The 25,984-nt window shown below is 36.5% G+C and overlaps 1 long non-coding RNA gene across 1 annotated transcript in view; it reads right to left on the bottom strand.

Annotated features, from left to right (window-relative positions):
- LOC148840103 (uncharacterized) overlaps positions 1-25,984 on the bottom strand; it is a 39,806-nt gene that overhangs the window by 13,306 nt on the left and 516 nt on the right. The window lies entirely within an intron of this gene.

Here is a 25,984-nt window from a genome sequence, read left to right as displayed (position 1 = left end):
ATGTTGATGTTTACCAAATAAAATCAAGCTCCAGTAAATGTGGGCCACCTGTTTTTAGTAGGACATCCCACAGAGGATTCTGATATCAGTTATGAAGCATGTGACTCACACATACTTGAATTAAAACTTTGGATATTTCATAATTTGTCTGCTTGTTTCATAAAGGATATTTTAATATGACAGCTTCACCTGGTTATTTTTTATTTTTTTCTGCAAAATTAGTGAAGGGTATGATATTGACTAAAGAATAAGGACATGGTGTGGCAAGAAATTGTCATTATTTCCACCGCGTTTAGATATATGAATTATGGAATTACAAGAAAATACTTCACAAGATCTCAAATATGTACCTAAAGTACGACACACCACCAGCTGTCACTGCCTGTTTGTTATATCCTTAAATATACACACAGAATGTGTAAATGTATTCTTAAATAACTGGCTTTAACCGCACAGATGACAATTTCAGGTTTTATGTTTACATTCTAAAATGTAAATCCTAAACACATGCTACGTGCAAAATCGAAGAGCTTTTGCCTGTCTGCCATTACAATGACCATTTCTCTCTGTCTTGCTGGGTTCTTTAAAACTACGTTTGAATAATTGGAATAATTATAACCATCATTATGGTTGTTGTTAGTGTCACAGTTTATAGGTATATAGATATTGTATATATCTGTATAGATACAAACCTCAATAGAAAATGGAAGGATATTGTACAGTATTTTTATTATATCTTATTTCTGTGTGCCAGACAAACTCCCCCATACATCAACACCTCCAGAAGTTGCACACTTTGCATTTTAAAAGAAAAAGGCTGTTTTATTATATTTTTATGATATGCCCAGCCAATTTGAAATCACCAATCGTCTTAAGGCTCAGCTTTCTCTCAGCAATTTCCGTAGCTGCTCTGGAGAAGATGAGGTATATAGACGCCATCTGACACTCTTCAAGCTCCAGGAAGGTCAGTGCCCACTAAAGAAGCTCTTCTTACCTCACTGACGTCACTGCAAGTCTGAAGTCATCCAGCATGTTGTGAGAGTCTCTATTGCACCAAATGCTGCCTAACCCCAACATTATAAAATCAAATCATAACAGCTGCAAGACACTCAAACAAAGGGAAATCCATATTTAATAATCAAATACAAATAGGAGATTATCTGTTTAACACAAGAAAAACACTCAAGGCCCTATATTCAAAACCTTCTGACAATCCCAATTGCATCCTTATAGTGAAAAAGTAAGTTATACTGAAAACATTTAGGGACTTAAATTCCACATAACTCCCTTGTTCTTTTCTCTCAGAGCTGAAAATCTCAAACATTGTTTCAGATTAAAAAACATCTCCTCTGATGACCAGTCTTTATGGCTTTAATGCCCATTCTAAGTGTTCAGCATTTTCTTAATCTCATTTGATGTTCTTGACATGGCAGCTCTCAAGATACTGAGCTTGCTGAATTTTTGTTCTCAGCAAACTGTGTACTTCCTTGGAAACAATTAGTATTGGTAGTTCAAACTATCCTTCTGTCATTTCTCGCAGTTTGAGGCTTGATGGCTACTACTTACATTGGCTACTAACATTTCTTTGTCTGCTGATTGTTGTTAAACCTCTGCTTTGTGAAACATTGAATTTTTTGTAATTTCCCTTTAAAAGACCCTTCCTTGTTAAGGCTCCGCTGTTACCTTATTATACTGTTGGAAGATATTAGAAGTCAATGATGGAAATAAATGGTGGAACAGTTGTTCACAGTTGTGTGACAGAATGCCCACGGTATACTTGAGTTTGTACAGTGCCTTGTTGCATTTTTACTCCAATTTGTATTTCATTACTTGTTGAAATAAAATGTCTGCAATAGCTGTTCAAGTTAATCCTTTTGTGACCATGGGCTGATATTTCAGTGAAAAGGAATTGCAATATTGTACATCTTTGCTCTCTGTATTAATTCCTTGGTTCCCTGTTCAATATAAAATATGAACTGTTTATAATTGCTAATGATATTAGTGTTAAAGAAATGATCCTGGCATAGAAGAAAATCCTTATTTTATATACAGCTCATCCAGCTGTTAGGTGAACGTTCCTATACTGTCTCCATCAGTGATGGTCATCCCCATTGTTTAGGCTGGCCATCCTCTTATGGAAAAAAATTCAAGTTCATGACCTGCAACCTGAACATGCACTTTTCTAGACAACCACGAAGGTGCTCACATACATCTTTCTAAATAGAGTTGATGGCATTGCCTTCAAATGTTGTACTACGTAGCATCAATAAAATAATTGTGTCAAAATAATGGGAGGTAGAAAAAAGCACTTCAGTATTTCTTAGTGTAATTTTCAAATTATATTGTCAAGAAAAAAACACAAATGTGGTGCAACACGGTACACTCCTTGTGCATGCAGTCATTTTTCCTTTTGCACTAAATTGCAAAGAATAAAAAAAAACCCATGAAAAACAAGTTTGCAAATGTGACATCGGAAAAAATGAACATTTCAAAAACAAAAGTTAATTCCAGAGCCGATATCGCCCTTGGATAGTTCCAAAAAGGTTTTAGTGTTTAAATGCAGGTGAAATGATTCTGGATTTTGTCTTGAATGCAGCAAGGCTTTTTCAAAGACTAGCTGAAGCTCTCTGCACTCATAAATTACACCGAAATTGACAGGTGTAATACGTGGTGAAATGCCATGAACAGAGCTTTATTTCAATATTGCTGAAGCGTGACACTGAGAATGTTGCCAAGTTCTGAACCACCCCATTGAGATGCTTTGTCTTAAAGGCAGTGAAAAATCTGTAATAAGACACCTATTTATTTCTTCATACCTGAGGTCTGACAAGCTGGTTAAGTATCCGAAGAACACAAATGTGGCATTTCAAAACATGTCTTTCGAATTGTTTCCTAATGTTGAACCTTTGTTCTAAATGTATCTTACACTTCTCATTTAAAGTGCTACAGCTGAAGTAAAAAAATATTTCATGCTCTTTGGCTTCTAGCTTCAACTGTAGCACTTGAAATTATCATGGTTTTCAAGTATCATGGTTAGCGGCCTTATCAAAAGACGCTTTTCGTGCAGCTTCTAAATCTCCAGCTTGTTTTAAAGAAGTCTGCATGAAAAGTGTCTTTTGATACTGCTGCTGAACATGATACCAAATGATAGTTTAGTCTCTTCTACAGTTCAAGAAGTACAAATGGTGATCATAAACGACTCCTTTTAATTTGCAAAGTGTCGTAATTGCATTAATTGACACATGGATTTTGTATCACATTGCTGAAAATATCACGTTTTGTTATTTTTATAAAAGCATCAGTTAAAAAAAAGTGCACTAAAAACATGCTAATTAAAATGCTGCAAAGAGATGACTTATCACATTATCAGCCATGCAGCTCATAGTGTTGCTAGGCATTTGTACATTTCTTAAAAAGAAGCTTGTAATTGATCAGTCTTGCAACTACTTGGAACTACTTGCAACTACATAATCATTACTCTTTTTCTATTAACGATTTCTTACCATGGTGTCACACTTCAGATACATTTATGCATGTTTCTTCATTCTTTGGGCCAGAGGATTCAAATGATTAGCAAGGCAAAGAAAAGACAATATTTGGCTTACTTGAAAAAAAGTCATTAGCTGATAAGAGGTAAGTGAATACAATTAAACCCAAGTTTAGTGTATATGTGCATACAAAACTTAAGGAAATGCTTTATGTAGTGAATTGACACATACAATTTCTAATTTTGCATGTTTATCACCAGGGTTTCATATGATGCAATTTAAAGTCCAATACAGCAGCGCTATGAAGGAAAAGGATGTAATAGGCACAGGCACAGCAGGCAGGGGCACTGTGACAAAGTTTTGACTTCTCCCACTTGTCTTCCTGCAGCCTCTCGCTCTGTTTAGAATTCCTTTCGGACAGAGCGCAGCCGGTGTTGAGCACAGGGATAAGTGTCTGAGACCCAGCTAAGTGCAGCAGGGCCGCGGATCAGCTCAGATAAACAGGTGTTTGTCTTTCCTGGAGACGTGTGATGTCAGTTTTTCAAGACAGTGCTTAACAGCAATCCTTTGCCTTTCAGCCTGTGAGTCTGACCACCCAGAGGGCCACTGAAAATGTGACCAGGAGTGAGGGGGATGGGCAGGGTTGGGGGGGGGGTTGTCTAACTTTAGACAGGGAGTGAAATGTGTGTGCTCTTCATTTTACAGGTGAGTGTTTGGATTGCGTTTCCTGAGAAATGCTAAATGGTGCTCCAGATGAATTGCGTCCATTTTTTTTGTACAGCGTTTTCTGCCGAGGACAACAATGAATACTATGGACAGGCATACCGTTAAGAGTTTGTTTCTGCTTGCTATCATCTTTCGGTGTAGTTTGTTCTTTTGTTTTATCTTTTTAGGCACCTTTCTCCTTGACCACTTTTGTCATTTCTAATAAAATGAACAGTATCTCAAATGATATAAACATTTGCTGGAATTATTTATGGCTAAAAGACTCTTCCATCTTCTGTAGAATAGCCATTACTTTTAAGCAAAGTTCTCATGTAATTAGTAGAGACTCTTTTCACAGATTAGTAAACGAGTCATTTTTTCAATACCAGATGTTTAAAGAACATATTTTAGATTGTGGAAGGAATCAATTGATTCTAGAGGTGCTTGAAATCTAGTTTGTGTTCCGCTTTTCTTTCAGTTAGCCAATTCGTATTGCTCAGCAGAGCTCACAACCAAAAAGAAAACAGCGCTGCAGGGAACACAGGCGGGTTGTTTTATTTGCTTACTCTCTCCAAACCCAACAAAGCATTTGAGAGCGGAGCCCCCCTCTCATTTGCAGTCTTTCCCCTTTTTAGATCCTTAAATGGTGGACAGAAAGCTACAATTGCTGCAACTGCTTATTGTTTTATTATTCTGTCTTATCAGGGAGATAGAACAATAATATCCCGGAGCCTCCCTTGCAGATTACATAAATGGGAATTAATTGCGGAGCTTTCTGCTTGACTTCTGATGCTTTAGCTCTTGAGCGGAGAGGGGGTCAGGCTTTATCCCACTCTCACAGCCTTGCTTATGTTTCCCGAGACTGTTTCTGATCTTGCACCGCGGTGCGCGTTTAAGGTGAAGCACCCAAATAAGACACGGAGAGATAAAAGCTTAAATTCGGGGGTCCAAAAGCAGAATGAATAATACAAAGCTGGGTAAATGACCATACAGTAAATGTAGAATGGGAATTAAAAGTATAAGGCAGCTGTGCTCTTATCTGGCCAGAGGAAGAAGCCGAACAACAAAAGAGCCAAAGAAACCCCAGTTGATGCATGGGAAAGCCATTGGCCAACCATTGTGGCTGCCCTTCTGCTGAGCAAATAGTTCAAACTGTTCATTCCTATCTCCTATTCTCTCCCTGGTACATTGTTTGTGGCCTTGCATTTCATTCTGTGAGGAAGATTGCTCTCTGGGCCTGTGAGCAAACAGTCCAGAAAAGAGCCAACTATCTTCTGCAGTTCCCTGGAGAACTAGCATTTTTATTTCAGCTCCAAGCTGTCAAAGGATTGGAGAGTTTATGTCAGTATCCTGAATTAATTGCTTTAAGCTGGGGCCGACCACGTTTATCACCAAATGTTCAGTAAAATGTTTCCTAGCGATTATGCCTCGCTCCAGGGCCCCGAGTCACCAAAACATTTGTTATTTGATACATACTAGATGAATTTCAACATCCAAATTATGCAAGTTGTCATCCCGTCTACACAGTGTCATGAATAATGATGGACAAGCAGCTTACCACAAGTCTGAAAAGAAAGGAAAATGTCTGAAATCTTTTTTTATTATTATTATTATTTCAAGCTTCACCAAGGTTGGTTTTGGCTTTGCAAGGCCTGCAGACAGTAAAACACATTTCTGTTCAAACAGTTGGTCATCTGCACTTCTGTATGAATCCCCAGTTTAACTGTCCGAGAAACCCCGAACCTTCTGTTAAATCCCACAACATCCCGTGTTGGGAGTCATAAACCGTAGCAGGGAAAGCAGTTTATGCAGTTTGCAGAGATGGACATGGTATATTTGTGCATAATTTCTTAATATCCACATCAGAAATGTGGGTTGTAACATTTGAAAAACACAGTCAAATATCAAACAGGTGACAAATCTTTAAAGCTATTTCTTTCACTTCTTATTTTATTTCATTCCACTTTCAATTTCTATTTTTTTATTAACTTCCCCATGTTAATCCCTCAAGCTGTTTTGTTAACACAAGCTATCTTTTTATTGATTCCACAGGTACACAAATGATGTCTGGGCTGAATATTTTTTAGTTCTTTCCAAATTTAATTTTATATATCAAAATTCCTGAATTAAGCTGAAAGAATGACGCTTTCGAAAGCGCGGCTTTGAAAAAATTTCAACCAAGCAAAGTGCATTTCAATTATTACAATCAAGCAGCTAAAATCATGATACTGAGCGGAAAGGATTTATGATGAAAATCCAAAAATTATACACACCAAATTCAAGAATACTATTATACTTACAGGTAATTTAAATAATATTTCATCGTCATATTTCTAAATCTTGTTATCCACAGTCAAACTAAATCATTGTTACATGTATTGAGATGGTGGACAAAGAATATGTTGCAAATTCAATAAAAGCTTTTCTTTGCAATCTGGTTTTTAGCCTTACAGCCTTATTAAAAAATGACAGACTCATCTTGCCTTTTTACATCCCAGCAAAAACAAATCTGGATGCTGCTAAACGTCCACTTGTTAATAAGTAACTGTTGACAGATCGAAGTAAAGTCCTCATTGCTAGTCATTCCAGAGCACAGGTCACTGCAGATACTGCTTTTACCTGGCAGACAGGCAGAACTAAGGGCAGAAAATCTTTTGTCAGGTAAGACCTGAGACAAAATATCACTGAAATAGGCGCCTCTAAATTGGGTTTGTAAAACTCCAGGTCAAATTTTTACTGCAATTTAGAACTAGAATCTTGACCTGTTCTGCTGTTCTGTATTTTCTAAGATCACATTCCCAGATATCAAAACATTCGGTTTTGCTTATTTTTAAGGGACACAAAGTGCTTTTTTCTATAGTAATAAACAAACTGGCTGCTGCTCCTGTTTTTTGCAATTAGTCAGATGCAAGCTTTATTTTTTTGTCTGGTGGCAGGTGATGCCATGTTTGTGCTATCAATGTGCATTTTGCTGACTAATACTGCAATTATCCGTGATTATGTAGAAGTCATCAGTCACAACTCATGTAGCACAAGCATACAGAGCCTCCACTGCTATTCCTGGCCTCTCACAAATAACACAAGAATAACTAAAACTGCATCTACCACATAAACTCACTTAAAAAACACGCTGTACATTTCTGGTCATGAGTATGAAGTATCCAGCTTTCAGAATACTTTTCCCCATTCAATACTTTTTAGTTTGTTGATTGTTGCTCTCAAAAACGTGTGAATAAAACTATTGGTGTTTTCATTTAGAAGAACATTCTGAATGATTATAGCATAATAACATAAAGTAAACATAAATGTAAATATGTAAATATTTTACATTATAATGTACATATATAGTGATTAACAAGCTTATACTTTCAGAAAACAACTTTGAGAGCAAATACAAACACATTTTACAAAAGGCACGGTTTCTAAGGTTTAAAGCTACTCTACTACTCTTTAGATAAGGTGATAGCTGTATGTATATTAAAGTGTACTGGACTTTTTTGATGCACAATATTTAATGAATGTGTCTATTAAGTTTGCCATTTATGACTTTTAACTTTAACATTCACTCCATGTTTTGTTTTTTTCATTAGCTAAAAATTAGGATTAAAATACATTCAGTAGATTTTTTTCGTAAAGGTTTAAAACATTGTAAAAAATCAGACCACAAGCCGTACCCAGAAACATTTTAACAGAAATAATCTATTTTACTCTCAAAAAATCTTTTCAGTATGACTGGCTGCTATATGTGCTGAAGTAATCATTTTTTATTATTATTTATTTGCTTACCTAATCAACCTTCTTGTTTCTCTTAATCAAATAAACATTAACATCATGACTACTGTGCATTGATCGTTTTAAAACATTAGTGTGCAATTTGAACTTTGATTATTTTTAATAAAGTAGGAGACAACTGTTTCTCAAAAAGCATTTTGATAACAATATATGAGACATTGCCGTTTAAAATACTGTAAGTAACAACATCTATCAACGTCTGTTTTGCCTTGTGAAAAGAAAGATCCCATGGTGATTAAACATGTAAAACACATGTTATGTGCCAATGGAGGTTGGACTCTTTTTTATATGGAAAATGTCATTAACTTCCTGAATGATTTGTCTCCCTTGTCATCAGTTCAATATCTCTTTTGGGGGTCTTTATATTGCAAATTGCAAAACAAGGAGATCCAATCCCAGCAAATAAATCTGGGGTGTTACAATAGTTTCCTGCTTAATCTGACAGAAAATTAAATTACTCTCAGCACTCAGTCATTGTCACCAGTTAACAGCCTTGGGAAAATTGTGACCATCAAGGGAGCAGTCTGATGAAAATGTATAGTCCTAGCATCCTTGCATTTAAGCGATTCAGTCAGTTGTAACATAGACAGCCTAAGGGCTCGGAAGAGAGTTAAATTTAACACCACAACCAATTAATGTACGGTTAATCCGAGGATTGTTTTAACTCAAAGAAGGGCATTCGAAATTAATAAACCTTTGCCACTAAATCTATGTATCTTGTCCACAGTTACTATGACTAAGGTTATATCAGCTTCATATTTTGATTAACACGCTTCCCTTTGACCTCTTGATCAGTTGATATTAAATTGATTGTAATAATTCATTCTAACAAGAGGGGCACAAGTGACCACTTTTCTTCTGACCTGTGAAAGTAAGTGAAAATGAAAAGGCAAAATCTGGTTCTAGTTCTCTATGAGAGGAAAGGGCTGGTTTTGATACTGCACACTCTAACCTTGTAAACTGGATCAAAAGGAATAGAAGTTATATATTTACATTTCAATGCTCCTTTAATTATTTTATCTCTATTTGTAACTCAAATGACACCCAAAAAACGTAAACACTGATAATTAATTTAAATTATTGTTGCCTTGTATGGCTTTCACGTGGCTTCAATGTCAGTGATTTTTTTTATCCGTGTTGTTTGACTGTGGAATGTGTCATTTGAAATGAAAGGAAAAAAATCATCTGGGATCACTTGCCTTTTGTCTTTGATTTTTACATGTATTCAATGGTTTGATGCCTGTTTAATTCTGTACTGGGTACTGGTAAAAAAAAGTCCAGGGGGAAGATAAGAACTGCATAGTTTCTCATACACTGCCCTGCAGCACAGAGTCAGGGGAGAACCAGGTCCTTCACAAGACCTGTATGTATTTGTAATGCATTATTTTTTTTAATAGTGAATTAACTAGCAGCCTGTTTGGGTTTTATGTTGGTTGCTTTATAAGCATAACATTTATAACATCCATCCATCCACTTTCTAGGAGAGTCAGAATCTTTCCCAGCAAGCAATGGGCACAAGCCAGGATACTCCCTGGACAGCACACCAGAAGCCAATTAACCTACAACCTTGGACTGTTGGGAGAAACCGGAGCACCCGGAGCAAACCCACCACAGAATAGGGAGAAAGTACAAATTCCACACGGACAGGACACCAGGTCTGGAATAGAACCCAGGGCCTCAGCACTGCAAGGCAGCAATGCTCACCACTGTGACTCCATGCACACGTAACCATTTGATGGGAAAGGAAAACTTTAGCTTTCCTTGAATTAACCTTTTCTTTTTGGCTCATTAAAAAAGCAGCCAAAAATTACATTAACCGATTATTGATTTTTAACCTATGCAGCCATTTTTACTAAACCCCTCAAAAGTGTCTAAATTTTAGTTGACTGATGTACTGTACCACGATGTGCAGAAAAGGGAAGTTTTTCCGTTTTGATACCTATGACACCTGCCTTCTGCTTGTTTGCTTAATTTTTTGTCCGTCAGGAGACACTTACAAATGCTTACAAAAATCAATGTTTTTGTTTTTGAAACTTCTCTGTGTGCATATGGGGAAGGGGAATAGCTTACTGGCTGTGCATAGTCTTCTCATTAAAGTACAATAAACTAGATCCGTTTTTCTCCAAGAAATTATGTTTGTTAATTATTATTACATAACACTGACATCTGTTTTGCAATGTCCTCATGCATATTTCAATGTATTAAAATGATTTCAATCAATTCCAGTTCACCACAGCTATGCAGTATATTGGTGCCCAAAAATGCTTCTCACTGTGGAAGAGGTAAAAAGGCAATTCTATGTCAATTAAGAGATTTAGGTGAAGTCATCCTTCACACCATCTACATCTCAATAAATAAGCAGGGAAAAGCCCTGCAGAGAACAGTGAACCTCCAATTTCACTCAAAATTCAAACCGGAGATCCAGTACTGATAAAATAGCTACCTATTTGTTTCTTGATATTGGACAGGAAATTAGTTCTCTCACCACAGATGTTAATACATTTTCAAATTGAGATCTATCACATTTGGTCTTTTCTCTGATTGATTGATTCATGCTAATTTAACAGTAAATACATTAGGTTTGACACCTATTTAGCGACATTCTTTTCAAGCATAGTGACTTCCGAACCATTACTTAATCTGTTCAAGTTCATTAAACTCACAAATTATAATCAGTTTCTATTCATGCGTGGGAAACCGTACACCACACATCAGACTGTGATCCCAAAAAAGAATGATGCAGGATCAGGGTTGACTGATTTTTAGTTTTTACCTGTTATTTAACTCTTAAATTGAAAAGTCGACAGTGACAACTAAATAAGTGCATTCTCATCTTTTACAGCCTTTTTTGTCTTTCACCTGAAACAGAAATATAAAAGATCTTACATCAATAAATCTTATCTATCTATTTACAGGAAAAAATTAAATCATTTCTACCCTTCTCTATAACTATCATGGGGCCTTTCTCTTGAAAGCTACAACATTTTCAGATCAGAATCACATTAACCATTCATTTAGTTTGGATTTTAAAAACAGTTTGCTGTGGAAAAGTGTTTGCTTTAAGAGGAATGGTATGGTAACTAACTGCCTGTTAAACGCATGATATGTTAGCAAAACACTAATGGCATTTTTTAAGTGCCAAAATCAGAAATGATTCATGTTGCCTTGATGAATCATGTCAAATAACATTCTTGAAAAAAGATGTCTGAAACTGTCAAGAGATAAATAATACATAATTTAACAGAGAGACATTCACTGCAGTGTTTGCAGGCGTACGTTTTGAAAACGAATATCTACAGCATATTTTTCTAAGATTAATCCTTTTTTAACTAACCCACTGTTTGACGCAGTGATTTAGTGTTAAAGGCCTATTGAGTAAGGAAATAGTGAAACCTGGTTCACCGGTGTTGTTGTAGATTTACATTGCTGTAACACACTACTGCTTTGTTTTATTTTTATCCCTAATGATCAGTTTAAACCACACCCATAGTGAATTGTTCTGAAAATATTTTTAAAACATTGTCTTAAAATTGTAGCACCATTATGATTTTGAGAAGAATCGTTTTATTCCTGCATGGCTGGAGTTTCCCAGTAAGCCTTACCTTTTTCCATTTTCTACATTTAATACCTCAAGTTATATTCAGACCTTGTGTAATCCAGATTTCAGAACACCTTTTCTGCATGGTTGATCACGCATGTATAATCTTGTGCTATACCTACAGCATCTCAAGAGTCCCTGTAAAAATAATCCACCCATCTTTTTTTTTTCTCAGAGCATGCCTGAACTATGGTTACTCCAGCAGAAACACTGGTTCTTTCTGTGCTGTGATGCATCTAGTTAAAAAAGTGTGATTGCTGTAAGAGGAAAAAGTCAAAAAAATACCACAGACTTGACAGATTTACTGTCGCGTCATTTCAATCGGTGCGTTAATGAAAGTCTTTATGCGATCGTAACAATATTAAAAAACAGAGGAGGCTGAAATAAAGAGGAGATCCTTACTTTCTTTGACTTTTTTTTTTGACCAGATGTTGTGAAACGTTTCACTCTTTTTTTTCGACTTAAGACAATGTTTTTGATTAAAACGTGGTGCGGAACATATTCAGTGTTGTTATACTAGCATTGTTCTATTCTTTACATGCTGTAATATCTTGCTGCTTGCAGTAGAATATGATAGACCCATGTTCAAACGTTTAGAGTAATACTGGAAACACAGAAGAAAAAGATATTCTTCTGTTTGAATGTAATAGGCCCTTTGTACACAAAATCTTGTGTTATGTGTGCAATCAGCAGGCGCCGTTTGCCGTTTTGCCAGCAGAATGCCTTCTGGTGTGTAAGTGGCTATGAATTGCCAGTCTGTGAGAGGAAGTCTAGACCTAGAATTTCACAGCATGCTGAAAAAAAGTTTTGTGGCAACCCCAGGCGTCTACGGCATTCCCACTATATTTGTTTTTCCAGGGATTCTCAGTTTGTTTCTCCTTTTTTCTTTCCTCGTCTCTTCAGTGGCAGTGCTCTGCAGCTGTGCTCAACAGCCTGCTACATGATGTCTGAAAGAAACTGTATTCTACTATCTTTATAAAAGAGCTGCATGCTTAAAACAACCTCTATTCTAATTACCTGGACAGAGTTCAGAGTTCTTTTCATAACCATTCTCGGTGCTGGCCACAGAGCCAGTGGCAATGTGCATTGCTAATATGTTAAATACTGTGTCAAATTCCAAAATATTATTCAAAACAGAATAACAGGATTTATCAGGAGTATTGTGTAATCACATGCGATCATAAATGCAACAGTATAATACACTAATGGTGCTCGGATAATGACATTAACTTATGCTTGGAGGGTGAAATGTAAGAAAAGGAAAGCTCATTTTTCATTTACAGCCATTTTTAAATAAACGTTGTTTACAATTCTAAAATTTTTGGTAACCTTCTTTATAGTTTATTTGCTTTACATGTTTTAAAAAGCATTCCTGCATGCATAACATTAACAAAATGTGGTCAGATCACACATTTTTGCTTTTGTCAACCAGAAGAGACTCCACAGTCATCGGTCAAATGACAATTTCAGGTTTTTGGGGTGCTGCTCTACTGGAAATAAAATATTGTGCACATTTTATGTGAGAACATGAACTATTTTACACATTGGCATTCTATCCTATTGCAGTGATCGGGTCTATTTATCTGTGAAAGAGTAGAACATACTGTATATGTTTTTCTGAGCGCACTTCACACTAGAGACATAAATCTGCAGAAGACAGAATTTGAACATCATAATCATATTGGCCTCTTTGATGACTATAAATTCATATACTAGTGGAAAGTGAAAAAGAAAACACAATGTAACTACCTAGAAAGGTAGGGATATGGAAAATATTTTTCCATTGTTAATGCAATATTCTTGCACTCCTCTGCCTTTCCTCCTGGTTTTGGAACCCTGAATGTATATGGTAGGTTGGTTGGAAACAGTAAATAAGGTTTAGTATTTTTTACCTAATTACTATGCTTCTGACCACACAGTTACTTATTGTGGCTTTTCAAGGTAAAATCCTGTAAAAAGCTTCAAATAATTTCACAAGAAGTAACATGCCAAATCAATTTACTGGTTACAATTAACAGAAATCCCCATTAAATATGCTATAAATCAGTCTTCACTGTCTGGTACTTAAGTTATTGCTCTATAGTTTAGGATTCTATAATCCTGTATTGCATCACACCTAGGCATAAAACATAATCTGCATCTTTACAGAACAAATCAGTAATATATATAAAAAGAATTACACAACATACTGTAGCATACCAGTCACATGTAAACCAAAACTGTTGATGCACAAGTGAATAAATACTAATTTAACATTTAACACTGTGCTATGTACAGATTTTTTTTCTAATTCAGGAAATAGCACAATATATTTAAAGAGTCAAATAAAGCCTTACATTATCTGCTTAAAAAATAGATTAAATATTTAGTCCAAATATGTATATGTGTGGCGTTACGTATATTTATTAAGTAATTTGCACCAGTCTTCTGTGTGCTTTCTACTTTCATTTTGTTACCTTTAATAAACAATGGCACAGGTACTATTTAAACTAAATTCCATTTCAATGAATATTTAGTGTTTGTCAGACTGTGAAGAGGGCATCTGCAGTCACAAGCATGGTGATGCAAACATTGAATCCATCCAGAATCTAGGGAGAAGACAAATTCTGACTACAGGTCCACATTGGGATTTTCACGAATACTCTGAGCCAGAGAAAACTGCAACACAAATCCGTCACAAAAATCAGCCCCAAGACCATGAGAGAAACTAAATCTCGCGCTAAAAAATAACATCAAAATGGGTTTAAGTTTTTGCTCCATGACTGAGGTCAGAGTTGTCTTGGAAAATGTACTCAGTGCTGCACGTTAACACTAATATCTCCAATGATCTGGTTTAAACAAGACTTTTTAATCTGGAAGTATTCTTCTTCATTAACAATATCCTTAGCAAAAAGTACAAATTCAGTCATTTGCTCCATGGAGAAGAACACGTATGGATAGTGATTAGGTAATTTAGCCAAAATGCTATGTTATGTTATAAAATGTTAGAGATGAATGTTTTAATCTTATCTCAGTCTCTTTCTAATTATTTTCTTATAATTTAAATGTAAATCAGGTCAACTGAAGACCAAAATCAACAAGCCTTGAACAGTTTTTTTTAATCAATGTTTTATTTTCTCTTAAGGTTTTCTGTTCGTTACTATATAATTAGTAACTCTTTTCATTGCTTTGACAAATGTGTTAGTCGAAGTCATTAGGCTCGACAGGGAGTTGAAGCACGCTTAAAGAAGAGGTTACTAAACTGCAGAGCTCTCTAGTCCTGCCGGAAAAGGCAAAGTTGATTTCAAGTCATTCCTCTGCTTTAATCAGATTGCAATCAGATCAGTTTACACAGATAACTTAAGTCTTCCTTAGGTAGGTAGGAACTTAGACTAAACTAAATATCTCCAAAATAGATGCTAACAACATGATGCACTAGTGGGTAGGACGCAATGAGTACATTTTTGAAGTGGGAGGAATGTTACAGTAATATGTTCACCTTGTTCTCTATGCAGGTCTGGAAGTAGTACCTGTCTAAAAAAATAAAGGAAGAACAATGTTAAAATGTGTTGAAATGGTGAACGTTTCACAAAATAAAAATAAATAAAAAGTATTTTTTAAATAAAGTCTGTTTTAGTTCTTGAAGACCTTAACAAAGTTTCAGGAGGCAGGATGACAATTAAACCACTTTCACCCCAGCTGGTATAATTCATAATCGTTTCCTGACAGCTAAGGAGGCCTTAAGTAAACCTGTCGTTTTCACATTCATTGTCTGCATTCTTCCTCCAGCCCATCTTCACCTCTGCAGCTGCCCCTTGGCCACTCCTCACTCTGTACCCACTCTGACTGGGAGTCCCAGCCTCCTCATCCTGTGGCCAGGGGGCTAGTACTCTTCAAAGTGGGTTAAACAAAATCTCACGACAGTGTATCTAAATGTTCAATAAACGTTCTAAAAAGCTTTTAATTCTTCTTAGGTGTTGTCAGTCCTTAAGAACTGTGTATTGTAGGCAACCAGGTCGAAATTCAATTGTCTGTCCCATTAAGAAGGCAAAAATTTTAACACATGCTCAATGAGGACATAGGTAACAGGAAGGTGTTTGTCTGGGCCTAGCAGAGCTCCATGAGAAATTTTGAATGTCAACTGTTAACGTTTAACTCTCCTGCACACTGGTGTGAGCACTGTCCCTTGTGAAGACATCCTGGGGCTTGAAAATTTTGCCACCCAGAGTAACAGTAACAACAGCCCTAACACATTCAGGGGATGTGAGAATCACTGCTTGACTTGGAAATCTCTAAAAATCAATAGAGAAGGAAAGCACTTAGAAACATTCAGAAGAAACGCCAAAAAGAAAAGAGCAAGTACTTAAGTCTCAGGCAATAACAGCAAAACAAAGCATAAGGTACGTAGTCAGATGAGGACTTCAAGGAAAATCATAATGTCTGGGCTTTGGTTATGTTAGCTCCCGATATGAAGGGAGAAGAGAAGTGTATTAGGATAAGGCTGATGGGAAGGGAAATCTTTTAAAGAGAAATATTACTGAACAAAATAAGACCTGCTTCAGCGAACGTTTAGTCATACTTGTTAAGAGTGTCAACAAACTACTGAAGTTAATAAGGGTGAGAGCAACATCCCCCTTTGTCTGACAGATTACTGCTGCTAAAATACTCCTAATGCAAAAGAGTTAAACTGGTGTTTATCCAAGGAACAGTAGAAATACACCTAAACTAATTATTAATTTTACAGTGACTTCTTCCCCTTCCAGCAGTTATAAAGCCAATGTCTACATTCCTTTCTGAAGTAAATTTAAATGATGTGTCAACATAAAAACATAAGCTTCTTTCATAAGCACACTATTCAAGCTGGGTGTTTCCAATTTTGTATCTATAGTTTGTTTTTACTATCTGCATACAAAACCCTGTACTTGTGTACATTAAACGTCACCTGTCAGATATTTGCCCTGTTTTAGTTGTAATCTAAAACTCTGTGAATTTCACATGGTGCTCCTACAGTCTTTGTTAATCCTAATTTGGTATCATCTGCAAATGTACCCAGTTAAGAAGAGCTGTGGTCCCAATACAGATCCTTGCAGTACTCCACCAACTACATGACTCCAATTTGAGCATTCACTTCTCATCTGTACTCTTTTTATTTTACTGGTTAATTTTACTCTGTTTATTAACCACTTCTCAATCCAAACACACCTGTATCCCTGAATGCCCACAGCAATAAGGAGCAACACTGAGCTGTCAGACGGTCAGATGTAAGATTCAAATCTGCTTCTCCTCATGAGCAGCATTTATGAGCTGTAGAGCGCTAAACTATTGCATTTTATTGAAATTTTTATCAAACTAAAATGAATTTAATTTGTACCATTGATACAAAGTAAATGAATATTGGTTTTAGCAATGTAAAATGCATGTCTACGTTTAGTAATTGTGCATCAATAAACAAGGCTTCAATGAACACCTTAACTTCTTATTCACTTAGTAACCTGTATCTATCTTGTAAAAAATGACTTTTTAAAAGTAATTTACTCCAATGCTATTCAAGTATTTCGCAAGCAAAGCAAGTTCTCAATGTAATCTGTACATTGGTTCTTCATTGCTTTTTTAAAGCAGAAACATAGTCACTCTCTATTTTAATAGTAAAATAAATTCAAAAATGCACTAAAAGAATGCAAAAGGAAGTCTCCCAGTCATCTCACAGAGCCACAGAATACATTTACTAAAAATTTGCTTTAATGCATCTATTGTAGTATCATTCCCACACTTCATTTTCTCCTGTGTGGGAAGAAGTGCCAAACACACATGTTGATTATTTAGCACTGTAAATGAATGCACCTAGCTCTCCCAACAACAGGATCTTTGAAGTTATCAAGTTTAGGTTTTTGATTGTTGCAAATTTGTTCCTGCAAATATTCCCACTTTGCAGAAATCCCTGCCACAGCTGCAAACTCTGAGATTTCTGCGGTACCTGTCCAAGCTGAAGATCATCCACATTTGTCAAACCAGTGTTATCATCATGACACATGACGCAGATATACAAAAAAGCAAATTCTAAGTGTACTGACTGCCTGCATCTGTGGCATTACTGTTAGACAATCGAGCTGTATCTTTGGAGTGGGAACTATCTGCTTTGCTGAATTGGACTTTTCTTTTATAGATTCTATTGTTAAAGGGTATGCTTGAATTTCTATGCGCACAGAAAGATTTCATTCAGTGAAACAGCATGTTGTTATACTATTCTGGAGGCTATTTTACTTTGCTGTACTACATTAATACCGGACTGCCTCACTGAAGTGCATTTATTTTGTGCTTGTGGACATGTAATCTACTTCTCAGTGGGAGAAGCAAGTGTTGATGACATTCAAACCTCATATTTCAGTGTTTGGGAGTTCTCTTATTTTATTATGGGATGTTTTATCATATTTGTTTTCATCTGATCTAAGGTTATGTTTGCAATCAGCTACAGAATATGTTGTGCACCATTTTTTTGTGCATTATGTTTTGTGCAGAGAATTCTAAGGGTATACAAAAGATATTTGATCACCTGAATTGAAGCTATATATATGCAGCAATGGAAAAAAATGTTTTGATCATTCATTAATTAATATAATCAATATTGTCCGTACCCTATACAACACTTCTGCTGCTTGTGTGTAGCCTAGACCCCTCAGAGTGCACTGTACAGAGAAGCAAAGTCTATTGTACTGAATTAATCTGTGGCTTTACTGTTACACAATCGAGTTGGATCTTTGGAGAGGAAATTTTCTGCTTTTCTGACTGTACTTTCCTTTTGTAGCTTAATTTGTAATTCTTGATGATAGATCAGAAAAGATCTGTCATAATTATTACCACAATTATTTGTTCATTCATAGCACCAGCTATCTGCCAAAACATCAGTATTACTCCCATTCCATCGACATTGTCAGCCCATTGACATATAGAGGGAAATGGTTGAAATTAGCCCTTATGATTAAAATCCTACTGCTAATACAAATTCTCTTGCAGCCCCATGTCCCATATTCCTTTTTAGTTAACACTAAAAAAAGGTTTTACACAGTTGAGAATAAGGATCTCCACTAAACATCAAGTATATTCCTAAAGGGGTTATATATACAAGGTCCTGAATAACATTACAGTGCCATCAGGAAGTATTCACCCCCACCCCCGAACAATTGCGAATATTGTTGTGTTACTCCCAGAATTTTGTCAATCACAGCCGAATAGCTTTCTTCACAGGCTACACCACATGGTAGGATTTCCATGATAAAAACGGACAGGTTCCCTCACATCAGTCTCTTATTCTCCAGGATCCTCGTGTCACTCTCTCCACAATACCTAGAACAAATTCATTCTGGAAGAACTATTTTCATGTAGGGGGATACACAGCCTAGGGTTCTGCTGACAGCTCGATTGCTCCAAAAGCTTTGCTTGGTTTTAGATGTCACTGCTGGGCTTAGGGGGGCGGAGGAGAAGCTGGCACTACTCTCTCACAGCCCTTGGACCCTGGCGCTATTGCGGGCTGAGGTGCCGTCTGTGTGGAGTTTGCATGTCTTTTCCTCATTCTATGAGAGCTCCAGTTTCCTCCCACCTCGAAAAGACATGCTGGCCAGGTAGGATGGGCTACTCCAGATGGTCGCTTTCCCCGTGGCCCAGCCGGGAAAGAGGGGGAGACCTGGGCCCTTGGTCCCGGCCGCCCCAGCCCCCGCCGGCACAAGTAGCTTCCCGATAGTGGGCGGTCTTTTCCATAGAGGACGCTGATGACATGGGCGGCCTCATGGTGTCCACTGGAGGACGCTTGGAGACCTCGGGATCTGTTCATTTCCTCAGCCCCAGGGCAGTACCACCTCCCTGCGAATGGGCACTGTCGTCGCAAACTCACTGGGAGTTTGGAGGAAGGTCATCGACTTTCTCAAAACCCCCCCTCCCAAAACAAAAATCATTAGAAAAATATCCCCTTATTACCTTGTTCTAAGTCCTACCCCTCCCACCCTAGTCTGCAAGTAATATTTAAACTCTTGGTGACCTTTTTGATGACAACAGATTGAGCATATTTTACACATTTAGTGAGGCTTTCTCTCCTTGAATTTCCCTATTTTATTTTACAAGTCCTCTAGGCCTGACTAGACATAGCGCCCTCCCAGTTGCCTTTATAAGGGACAGAGAAGTAGACCAGTCAGATGGCAGCCTGGATCAATCATTTCCTGTGATCCATTTTGACATGCACACAGAGTGTGTGCAGCACCACACTGAGATACACTCCAGATACAAAGTTAGGTTTCCTCCTGACTCTCTATGGCACAGGTGCCATCAGAGTATGCCCAGTACGTACCTGCACTTAATTTCCTGCAGAGCTCTTTTGAGAACAGGAGACTACTGCTCCTGCTCAGTGACAATTCTTAAGTTCTTAAGTTACTACAGTATGTTCAGGGACATCACATTTTGTTTGCGAGTCTAACGACAGCCAAAAAAAAAAGTACGTTTAGGAGGCTTGGTGAAAACTGGGCTGCCCTTGAACAACACGTGGTTCCATTAGTTTGTTCTTCGGGAAAGAAGTGACGCTAGTTTACGATTTGATAGTGAAAAGACTATATCAAGGGCAAGTGCCTGGACAAACTCCTCTCCCCTTTCCTTTTTTGTTAGCTTATCTGTAATAATTTGCTTCTTCTATATAAAAAAATACAAGATGTGTGGAAAACGTATCAAAAATAATGTCAACGTATTCTTCTTTACAACGTGTAATCCTTAAACAGTCTCTACTAGACAAAGGATAATTAGTTTTTTTTTTCATGATTCCCCCTAAAATATTTTTAAATGATTTTATATCAGTATAGTATATTTTGTTTTCGTCCCGATAACGTATCTATGTATCATAAATATGGATTGTACGTTCTGTATGTGGACAGATACAAAAGGGAAAATCAGGCTACCAGATTACATAATTCCCTCATTTCTCTCTCCCATTTTCAGTAGCTCAGCTGTAAATGATATCATAGCTTATTCTGGCTCTGGTGTATTAGTCTACATTTTGTCTATATGTTCCAATACAAAATATATGTAAACGGTGTTATGAGCGTTTAAAGTGAAGTAGTTACCGATTTTCATTGCCCAGTTTTGGAAAGCTCTCAACCACGTTATATTATTACATGGCTCTGTGGATGATGTTTTCTCAGGAAGCCGATTCCTCGCGGGTGTGGTGGTGTTCAGCTCTGAATACTTGTAGAGCATCACACTAATATTACACTTCAGCGATCCACAGTTTGTGTTTTCGTAAGACCTAAATGCAATGTGCTCACAATCATTAATTCGCCTGTCGTCAGTGATGTAGTCCGGTGACACGAGGTTGAGAGATTTCAGGGCGTTGCACCTTGCGTTGTTGAAAACAAAATTCCAGGCACCAAAAACCCCACAGAAAGGTGATTTCGAGTTTGAAGTACTGTAAAAACATAAGCTACTATCATGGGAAGGTGTGCTGTCTTGTTTGCATTGAAGATTTGCTTTTGCTGATTTTTGGCTGTAAAACCAATTTGCTTGAGTGCTATTAAGCTTTACCCTGTAACAACAATAGACAGTTCCATAAACCGTTGCAAAAATGTATTATATTTAAACAGCATCTGTTGTCTATGTGAATTATGCTTTCCAATAAATTGTAAATAAATCAATTCTTAAAAATCGTTTTACAGCGTTTTAGGTGTTAGAGCTTTCAATATCAATATTGATCAATATTAATTGGTTTGATTGATATGCTAGTTACATGAAAAACGTTTTCCCTCTTGGCCTTCAATTTTGTGAGTTCCTTCAATATTGTTCAGCGTCTAAATAAAATCTATATTTCATACAAAGTTGCGATTCTGTTTTAATCGTTTAGGTGGCAGTGGAAAAAATGTATGAAAATATTCTATTATTCATAACGTCGTACACATACGCTGAGGTACAGGATACACATCTGTCAGAATACTAAATTCTAAAGATATAATTTGGAGTGCTTCTGAATATGCTTCTTTATGTTAGCATATTCATTAAAAAACTGCATAAATACCTCCAAGTGAGTTTAGAATAGAAGTAAAGATATACTAATATTACTATAATTATCGATCGTCATTAAAGACAAAACGTTGTTTTCCCGTGCAAGATCGGGTTTATTGAGTCAATTTAGCACAGAAGATGTTCTTTTTTTTTTTACAACAGGTCAAATGTCTATTTTTAAAACCATTGTTTTGGCTGCAGAATGGGAGACTGTTTCATTAAACACGTTTTTTTTTTCCCCCCGTGTGTTAAAGATGTAATATCGACGAGGATGATGATGGTTATGAAACTATTCTTTCTTCGTCTCCTGTAAACATTGGCTCGCGAGCGGACGACCACCAAGGCAGACGATGACCCAGCGACCCTGCTGTAAAGTTTAATGTGAAGGTGCAAATGAAAAGAAAGTTCCGTTTTCACTTGTCCAGGGGGAAAAAATCCCAAACAACCAATTAATTCCTTTTGAAAATAAAATCAGTTTTCCGTTCGTTAACAAACCTAATATTTGTTATGTATATATGATGTCCGCAGTTCCTGAAAAAATACCTAGCCTATTAACACAATGAATAAGTCACAAAAACATAAATAAACATTATATGGGTATTATAGATTACCTTGTATTTAACCTAAATCTTCTTTTTTTGTTTTACTTCTTCGCTATGTGCACGACATGTATTTCTGAAATTTATGATAACCCAATCCTGTTGAGGCGAACTCGTACACCTTCATTACATGAAACATTTAACACAATGCGGAAACGACGATAACATAACATCTTCAACGAATTTTGAATCAACAATGTAATATTTGCCCCCCAAAAAATCGTATGATAGGAAATAAGGCCATCGGAATCAGAACCGTAGCTACCGAATCCATGCATAAGAGAAACCAGGGATTGTGAAAGGACGGCTTTTACGTTTTGACTTTGTTGTCCTTTAATATACTGTGGGATAGCAGTTTCCCTTGCAAAGATATAGGATTAGGAGTATTTCCAATGAAAGAGCAGTTAAGTCGGGATAGTGTGAACTGTCCCACCCCTGCAATAGGCTAAGGCAGAATTACAGCTTGTAAGATTGGTATCCAGCAATCTCCCTGGAGACTGTTCTACTTGGGTGTTCCAGGCATTGCAAATTTGAACCCAAGATGGGTATTTCTGTGTGCTCCTTAAGGTACAATACCTATCGAAGACTTTGTGTTCATCTAAAAATATTTCCCATGGAATAGGAAAGGAAAATAATACTATGAAATTGTTACTAAATTATTGAACTAAAACTTCAAAAGGCAAGGCACGACTGAGGCGTTTTTTCCGCTCTATCCGTAGTCCATCGAACAACAAAAAACTGTATTTAACATAGAAAAAAATGGCTTCACAATTCTTTTTAAGTACTAGGTGTATTTGAGAGCAGTGTTGTGCAGACACGCTATTTATTAGACTGGCTTGATGGTGGGTTAAATCAGTATAATCTTTATTCTGGCATTAAAGTGCGTTTTCATTTTAAACCGAGATCATCTGGTGAATTGATTAAGGTAATTGAACAGATGTAAAGGGGTTTCGTTTCGCGGATGTGTCGATTGTATATTGTCTTGCTCAGTTTTTTAGACTCAGATTTCTATTTAGACGTTTGAGATTATTTTGGACGATTTCATCCCGAAATGTCTTTCGGGCAATGCGTGTAGCTTGCTTCTGGCTAGACCCTGCATTGAATTTTATAAATACTATTGTTTCTTTGTGGGTGTCAGGCCTTATTCGGTGAAAATATGCAAATAGGATGACTGGTAAGAAATGTAATTAAATCGGGTTACCAAAGTAAAAGGATCAACAAGCTGCCTTACGGACCATCGCTGATCTTGTTGCTATAACAACAGTAAACGGGTTGCCTGTGATGTACTACGAGAGCCTTTCGCAAAGGCACTTCGATCTCTGCTGACATTTCAAAACCTTTTTGTGTCTATGTGTGTGAAATCTGCTTGGGTGAAAATGTGCCTTCTTGCCTTTTAAAGTCTGCATCAGGTTATTTGAAAAATGACCAGGCGACATTAAAACAAAGCTCTTTTCCACATATTACGGTGTTACAAAATAAGTAGAAAAATGTGTGTGTGTGTGTGTGGGGGGGGGGGGTTCTTGTTTAATTCAGACTTCACTTCTCCCGGGAACTTGTAAAGGAAGCGATTAATCGGGTTTAAAAAGAGCAGGGTACCTTAATTAAATCAATTAATTCTGAGGCTGAAGAGAGTCCAATCAAAATCGATGCACTGCTGTAACTAAAACGGTATAGCATTGCGACGTTTTATATATAGTCGTCTTAAATAACAAATTTCATTAAAGGGGTATCTTATCTGGATTTCTGATAGAGTGATACTTAGTGATGTATTTTGGGTATGACAAAGAAATCTTTGCGAGGGAGGAACATTAAATTCATTGCTGTAAATTCTTCTTCAATTTGTCGCCATTGCTTTGGCAGACTCAAGTAAGAAGCCGGTTACCTTTGAACCTAAAATATCAAAAGGCCATTCCCATTTAATTCAACATTGAAGTGGGCTTGACTGAGGTTATTTCCCCCATCAAAGGATCTGGAATGAAGTACGTGGGTATACACTCATTTAATGACAAGTAATTGACAAATCCGAGGACTTCCATTACCAGTGGAATTGGAGAGAATTAATTATTTAAAAACGATTAGCCTTTCTGTGTGTTCTGCAGAGATTTCATCTTCGTCTGGAAATATAGGCTGTCAGAACAGTCAGGTTGCGCTGGTAAGAGACGAGGACAGACAACCAAATGGAACAGGGAGTTTATTATTATTATTATTATTATTATTATTATTATTGATATTATTATATGAGGATTACGTTATTTAGCATAAGTAAGTCTATTTTCGTTCAAACACATCCTATATAATTTCAGTTATCAGGTTAGATATAATGTCACAGCTTTCTACGGATTTACTGGAATTTGACTGTAAAGATCGCAAAGCTCGAATGAATAACATTTATCATTTTACTTGTTGCTTTGTGACACTGAAGAGCCTTTGGAAGCGTAGATGTCTAGCCGGCGAAAATAAAAGCGACTGTGCTGCTTAAAATGACTTTTTCTTATTCTTTCTTCGGTCACTCGCATTTTCAAAACTTCATCGCACAATGAAAGACTTCGGTGCTGTTAATAACATGGCTGTGGACAACTGTGCGCTCACTCCCATCTTTTCAATAGCCTAACAAATATTTTAAGTAGCCACGATACGTTTTTCCTCGAGAAATGAGGATGTAAATTCACCCATATATATACAAATTCATCTCAGCGCCGGTGGTTTTTTATTTCATTTACTGTTGCATGAAATATGAGAGTGTGAAAAACGGGAAAAACGTTGTTCAGTCCTTTGACATAACGGTCGTATACTTACAAGGTTTTATAGCTACGCAGGGAAAGTAAATGAATAAACTCCAACTTTGTTTTTAAATTTTACAGAATTCCGAAGGGGTTGGAGATTATTATAGTTTGCACCGCATTTACAGCGTATTGGGAAATTACAGGTGTTCGGAAATTGTAGACCTCTGTGCGCGTTGAGTACACTGAGGAGCTAATGATATCTGTGTGAAATTAAGCATTTTCTTAGAAGATTATAAAACTTTACGTAGCCCATAGGTTGCTATTTATGCTCCAAAATATATGCACACATATATTTTTTTAATATTTTAATATTTTGATTTTTTATGTTGTTTTAAAGAAATAATATGATCGTAGTTATTATTCATTTTTCAGCATTAGCTGGCGATGCAGTACTGAAAGCGGGGTGCTCTGGTTATGTTAAAAACGAAAGATAAAGGGAGAGAAAAACTAACCTGAAACTTAATAGAAATATATATACATGATACATTTTTTACAGATAAAACTCAATTATTTTTTCTTTGGTGTAAGCTATTTATTTCTGATTAAAAGTACTGCATTGTTGATCCGTACATCATTCATATCAGTGATTGTGTTCGCATACTCAATATATAAACACCCGTCTAGTTTTCCAACATCCCAGCATTTGTTTTAAAATCGGCACAATTCCACAATAAACACGTCTTTTGAGTGCGTATTTAAAATATTGTAAATATACCGCGTTATTATACACTTCATATTTTTATTTCCGTTGCTCTAATTCTTAAATATGAAAAATATATCCACAGATAAATATCAACTGAAGATCCACTTCTATCCCATTGTAATTCATACTTGGGTTTTAAATACTCAGTAAATTCATTTGGTTTTGATAAAAGGTTAGGTTTGGTATTAGGTTTATAAACTGTAAGAAATTTGGTACTCGGAATTAAAAAAAACATAATTTTAGGTATTATGCAGCAGTGATCATCACAAAACATATTTAATACATGAAGCAAAACGTTCGAAGAGACA

This window comes from Atractosteus spatula, chromosome 2 (assembly GCF_055471065.1).
Source record: "Atractosteus spatula isolate fAtrSpa1 chromosome 2, fAtrSpa1.hap1, whole genome shotgun sequence".
Taxonomy (NCBI): domain Eukaryota; kingdom Metazoa; phylum Chordata; class Actinopteri; order Semionotiformes; family Lepisosteidae; genus Atractosteus; species Atractosteus spatula.
This window is presented reverse-complemented; position numbering and strand designations above follow the sequence as displayed.